We start from the raw sequence: 5685 nt of genomic DNA on the forward strand, positions 1-5685 counted from the left end.
AATCAACACAAAAATGGTAAATAATTCAACAGAAAAAATGGGCAAAAATGATAACTTATCATTATCAGTAAATAAGCAGAAAGAATCCCTATGCCAGGTAGCACCAAAGCTTTGCCCTCTGCTGAAACATCCTAGGCTTTTTCTTTCCACTCTTATGACAACGGATCTGACCTGGCCCCTTCACACTTTACTCCTATGTTTTGCGAGACCTTTCTATTCTGTCTCCCTGAATTAAGCTTTTCCTGTTGGGCGCTCTACATATGGATTCTAAAATAATCCTTTGCATGTCTACACTTGAACATAAAGCAAAAAACAAAATAAAATAATCCTCCTGTTTTAATCATTTAATCTCTCTTGCTTGGAAACTTTCAATGGCTTTCCATACCTCACTGTTTAACTTTCAAACTCCTATACCTGATAGTCAAGGTTTTACATATCTTCACTGCTCCCTCACCTAATTCTTTGTAGCCAGATTGGTCTACTAAATTCCAAGCACGCCTGTAGCCATGCCTTTGCCTAGACTGTACTCTTATTTTTTTTCTATTTAACAAATTATAGTTACTCTTTAAGATCCAAGTAAAATTTTAGCTTATCCATGTAGCTTTCCCTGATCTCCACACCTCAAGGATCACAGATTCTGGCAAATTCTAGCACCTATGGTCTGCATTATCTTTTAGTACTTAATTATGTATACCTCCCTTTTTATGCCTATTCTCTTTCTTCCCTCCTATCATTTTCATGTTCTGGAGACAGTAGCATACTTGACCCTGGGTTTGACACAAAACGAGTGCTACATATAGAAAGCTAGGGACAACGATGAGTTCTGCACAAAACTAAAGGACTCTCGAGTAATCGTGTTAACAGCCAACACTCCTACATATGCTAGGCACTGATGAAGTGTTTCATATATTCACTCACCTAAATTTCACAACAATCCTATGAAATGGTAACTGGCATAACCCCCAGTTGAAAGGTGAGGAAATTGAGTCACAGAGCAGAATAACTTGCTCTGGGTCACCAAGCTAATAAACAGACCTGGGTTCAACCCCAGGCAGCCTGGCTCCAGAATCAACTCTTAACCACTTAGAGCCTCATCACTGAGATTGGGAGAGGGACAGGACGCTGTAAAGAGGGTGAAACAAAAATGGGAGCAGAGCAGCGGTTAAGCAATGATATGATGGAGCTAAATAAAAATGGATGCGAAAACGAGTAAAAGGCTAGAGTAAAAGTAAAAGACTGGAGAAGGGGCCTAACATTAAAGGAGAATGAGAAGGCAGAATTGACAAGCAAAGGTGAACGCAGAAAGTCAGTTGTCAGTATGGCTTGGGGAGATAAAGGAGGCCCAGGAAGGCCTCCAGGAAAAGGCTGCCACATCAGGCAGGACACAGAGGATGACTGAGGAAAGGTGATTCTTACAAGATGGTGAAGGTGCCATTGTAGGTGTTGGGCTCTGGCAGAGGAACTTGGCGGAGCCTCTGCTTTGGGCTGAGATCAATACATGACAGCGTCTCATCTCCACAGGTACAGAGCTCACATATGTTGGTGCTTGTGGAGGCCTTCTGTTCTTCTGGTGCAGTTGAAGTCTTATTTGGGGCGTGACTTTCAGACTGAACCAATGAATCTTGAGTAGGTTCTAGTTCAGTACTTGGACTTCTGACTTCGGTCAGTTTTCGATGCAGAGTCTGAACCTGGTCTGGATGAGAAGCTGTAGTCTTCTCCAGGGCTGTAGAATGTCCAATCTCTGTAATGGGCTCTGGAGTTACGGCAAGCCCCAGGTCTGGAGGCTGAGTTGAGGTCTCCTCTGTGGTTGGAGATGGTTTAACTTCTGTAGTAGGTTCTATGGTAAGTCCCAGGTCCAAAGGTTTAACTGTGACTTGAGTCAGGTGTGAATGCTGACTCTGAACCTGGTCTGGATGTGGAAGTGTCACCTTAGGATGCTTTGGAGGAACTACAGTCAGCTTCAGGGGTGTAGAATGTCCAACCTCCGTAAGGGGTTCTGAAGTGATAGTAAGTCCCAGGTCCAAAGGTTGAAATGTGGCTTGAGTCAGGTGTGAATGCTGAGTCTGACCTTTGTCTGAAGGTGAAAGTGTCACCTCAGAGTGTTCTGGAGGAGGAGCTGTAGTCATCAGGGCTGTAGAAGGTTCGAACTCTGTCGTGGATTCCGGAGTGATGGTAAGCCCCAGGTCCAAAGGTGGAACTGTGGCTTGAGTCAGGTGTGAATGATGAGTCTGAACCTGGTCTGGATGTGGAAGTGTCACCTTAAGGTGCTTTGGAGGAACTATAGTCTTCAGGGGTGTAGAATATTTAACCTCCATAGTGGGTTCTGGAACGATGGTAAGTCCCAGGTCCAAAGGCTGAACTGTGACACTGGGCAATGTTGAATGCTGAGCTTGATCCTGACCTGGTGTTGGGCCTGTCACCTCATCATGAGCTGGAGATTGAGCTGCAACCTCCTTAGGTGGCTCTGAAAGCTGCACTGGGATCATCTGCTGCCTTGAAGTTTCCACCTCCTTATGGGGCTCTGGAGCCTGAACTGTGGCCTCCTGCTGGGTCAGAGAAGGTTCTGCCTCCATAGGGGACTCTGGAATCTGAGCCGGAACCTCCTGCTGACTTAGAGATGGTTCCACCTCCTGAGGGAACTCTGGAGGCAAAGATGGGGCCATCTGCTGGGTCAGAGAGGGTTCCATCACCATAGGGGAGTCTGAAGACGGAGCAGGGACTGCCTGCTGACCTGGAGAGGATTCTACCTCCTTAGGTGGCTCTAAAAGCTGAGTTGGGGTCTGCTGTAGGACTGGAGATGGTTCGACCTTCTCAGGTGGCTCTGATGGCTGAGCTGCTATCTCCTGCTGCAGTGGAGGAGTGTCCTCTTCAGTGGACTTCAGAGGATGACCTGAGGCTTCCTGCTGGGTTGCAGATGGTTCAACCTCCTTAGGAGGCTTTGGTGGCTCAGCTGGGAACTCATGCTGGACTGGAGAAGGTTCTGCCTCCTTAGGGTGTTCTGGAGTCTGAGCTCTGGCCTCTTGCTGGACTGGAGATTCAGTCTTTTCAGGAGAATGCAGAGGTGGGGAAGGGAGATCAGGCTGGGCTAGAGAAAAGTCAGCCTCCTCAGGGGGAACAGGATTGTCCTGCTGGACTGGAGAAGGTTGCATCCGCATAGTGACTGCTGTAGGTCTTGTAAACCCCATATCTACATCTGCATATGACATATATAGAGGTGAACCTATTGCTTCATCATTCAGTGAACTTTCAAAGTTTGAGGAGAGCTGAGTTGGAGGTTGAGTTGTGGGCTCTTTATGGACTGGAGGAAGTTCATAATTTTCAGGTCTATTTAGCTGCTGAGTTATCATGTCTTGCTGGTCTTTCAAATGTTGAAACTGCTCAGGGGACATTAAAGGCTGAGCTGGGGCCCCCTGTTGGGATAACATTTCAACCTGATTAGTGAAATCTGGAGTCATGGTAACCACGTGATCCACAGGATTAACAGTGACACTGTGCAACGTTGGAAGCTGAACTTGATCATGACTTAGAGGGGAAACTGTTACCTCATGATGCTCTGGAGATTGAGCTACAACTTCATTAGGGAGCTCTGGAGTCTGAGCTGGGGCCTCCTGCTGGGTTGGAGAAGACTCACCCTCCTCAGCGGTCTGTGGATGCTCAGCTTCAGCCTCCTGCTGGGTTGGAGAGGGGTTCTCACTATTAACAGGTTCCGGAGATTGAACTGAAGTCTCCTGTTGAATTGCTAAAGGTCCAGCCTCTTCCAGTGACTCTGGAGGCAGAGGTGGGCCCCCGTGCTGGGTGGCAAGAGGTTCTGCATCATTACCTGGCCCTGAGAGCTGAGCTGTAGCCTCCTGGGGGATTGGAGAAGTTCCCACCTCTGCACTAGGCTCTGTTGCTATAGTGACCTGCACATCTGGAGGCTTAACAGAGACATTGGGCAAATCTGAATGCTGAGTTTCATGGTGACCAGGAGGTGAAACTGTGACTTCATGATGTTCTGAGGGCTGAGCTGGGGCCTCCTGCTGGGTTGGAGAAGATTCAGCCTCCCCAGAAGACTCAGAAGGCTGAGCTGGCTGATCCTGCTCACTGAGGGAAAGTTCAGGCTCTACAGGAGGACCTGGAGGCTCAGGTAGGGCCTCCTCTTGGATAGCAGAAGGTTCCATCTCTTCTGGAGGCTGAGCTGGGGTCTCCTGCTGGGTCTGAGAAGATTCAACCTCAGAAGACTCAGAAGGCTGAGCTGGCTGCTCCTGCTCACTGATGGAAAGTTCATGCTCTATAGGAGGACCTGGAGGCTCAGTTGGGGCCTCCTGTTGGGTTGCAGAAGGTTCCACCTCCTCTTGAAACTGAATTGGGGCCTCCTGCTGGGCTTGGGAAGATTCTGTCTCACTGATAGCCTCAGAAGTTATGGTAACCTCCACATCTGCAGGTTTAACTGTAATGGTGGGCAAATTATAATGATCCTCACCTGGAGGCTGAACTGTCGCCTCACGATTCGGTAGAGTTAGACTCTCCATAGAGGATGCTGGAGGCAGAGCTGGGGCCTCCTCCTGGGTTGAAGAAGGTTCTTCCTCCTCAGGGAGCTGTGGAAGCTGCCCTGGGGCATCTTGCTGGAGTACAGAGGACTGGATGTCTTCAAGCATCTCTGGATTTTGAGTTTCGGGCTCCAGATGGAATTGAGAAAGTCCAACTTGCTCCGGGGGCCCTGGAGGCTCATCTGAGTTCACCCGGAGTTCCGGAGGCAGGCTGCCGGGATACAGTGTATCCATACTCGAATATTCATCCTGCAAAGTCTGTTTCTGATGCCCAGACTTGGATAATTGGTGTGGAATTCCAACAGTCTCAGCAAGGCTCCAACGCTGAGCTACATCTTTCTTCAGGTTCTTGGGCGAAACAATAAATGTGGTTGGTTTTGAAATCTTACTGTCTAGCGGAACAAGTCTTTCATCTGCCTGATGACCTGCAGCCCGATCTAGATCTGCAGTTGGAACCTTACTTTTGAGGCGAGGAAGCTGAACTGGGGTCTGGTTCTCATCCCCGTCCAGCAGTGGGACCACCTCTGGGAGCCTTTCTTGCGGAGTCAGCTTGTCATTTAAATCCTGATGTGCAGTGGAGAACTGCTCTGGCCCCAGGGGCAGCTCTTCAGCTGAATCCGGGTGCAGGAATGGAACCAAATTTTCAGTCGATTCCCGGGGTGGGGCTGACATCTGCGAGGAAGCAGAGGGCCCCAGGTAATCAAAGTCCCCCGGGTCTGCCGGGGGAGTGGGCACATGGGGAGATTCCCATGGGAGATGGGAGGAGCGGGAAGACCGGGGCTCAGGCGGCCCCAGGGGGTTAGAGGTCAGTTGGAGCGGGTCCTTCACCCACTCCAGAGGCTGAGCCTCCTTGACTAGTAGACACAATAGTTGCCACGTGAGGAGGGGCCATGGGCCCCAGAAACGCAGCTGGGACATGATACAGGCTGGCGCCGCACACTGAGCGGGAGCCATTCTGGCAGCCCTGAGAGGCTCCTGCCCCTTATAAGTGTGCGCCCCACCCTGTGTTTATGACACCTTTATTTATGCCACAGATCTGTTCCATGTCACCAGGGCACTGATGTCACAATCCCGCCCAAGCAGCCTTCCCACCCCGCCCGGCTGGAACACCCCTCCCCTCCCCTTAGTGAGGAAGGATTTGGTCCATAGACCCAGG

The 5685-nt window shown here is 49.8% G+C and overlaps 1 pseudogene; it reads right to left on the bottom strand.

Moving 5' to 3' along the window:
* Positions 1-1238: 1238 nt before the first annotated feature.
* LOC111534505 lies at positions 1239-5436 on the bottom strand (annotated as a pseudogene).
* Positions 5437-5685: the final 249 nt, after the last annotated feature.

This window comes from Piliocolobus tephrosceles, unplaced genomic scaffold (genome assembly GCF_002776525.5).
Source record: "Piliocolobus tephrosceles isolate RC106 unplaced genomic scaffold, ASM277652v3 unscaffolded_12392, whole genome shotgun sequence".
NCBI lineage: Eukaryota > Metazoa > Chordata > Mammalia > Primates > Cercopithecidae > Piliocolobus > Piliocolobus tephrosceles.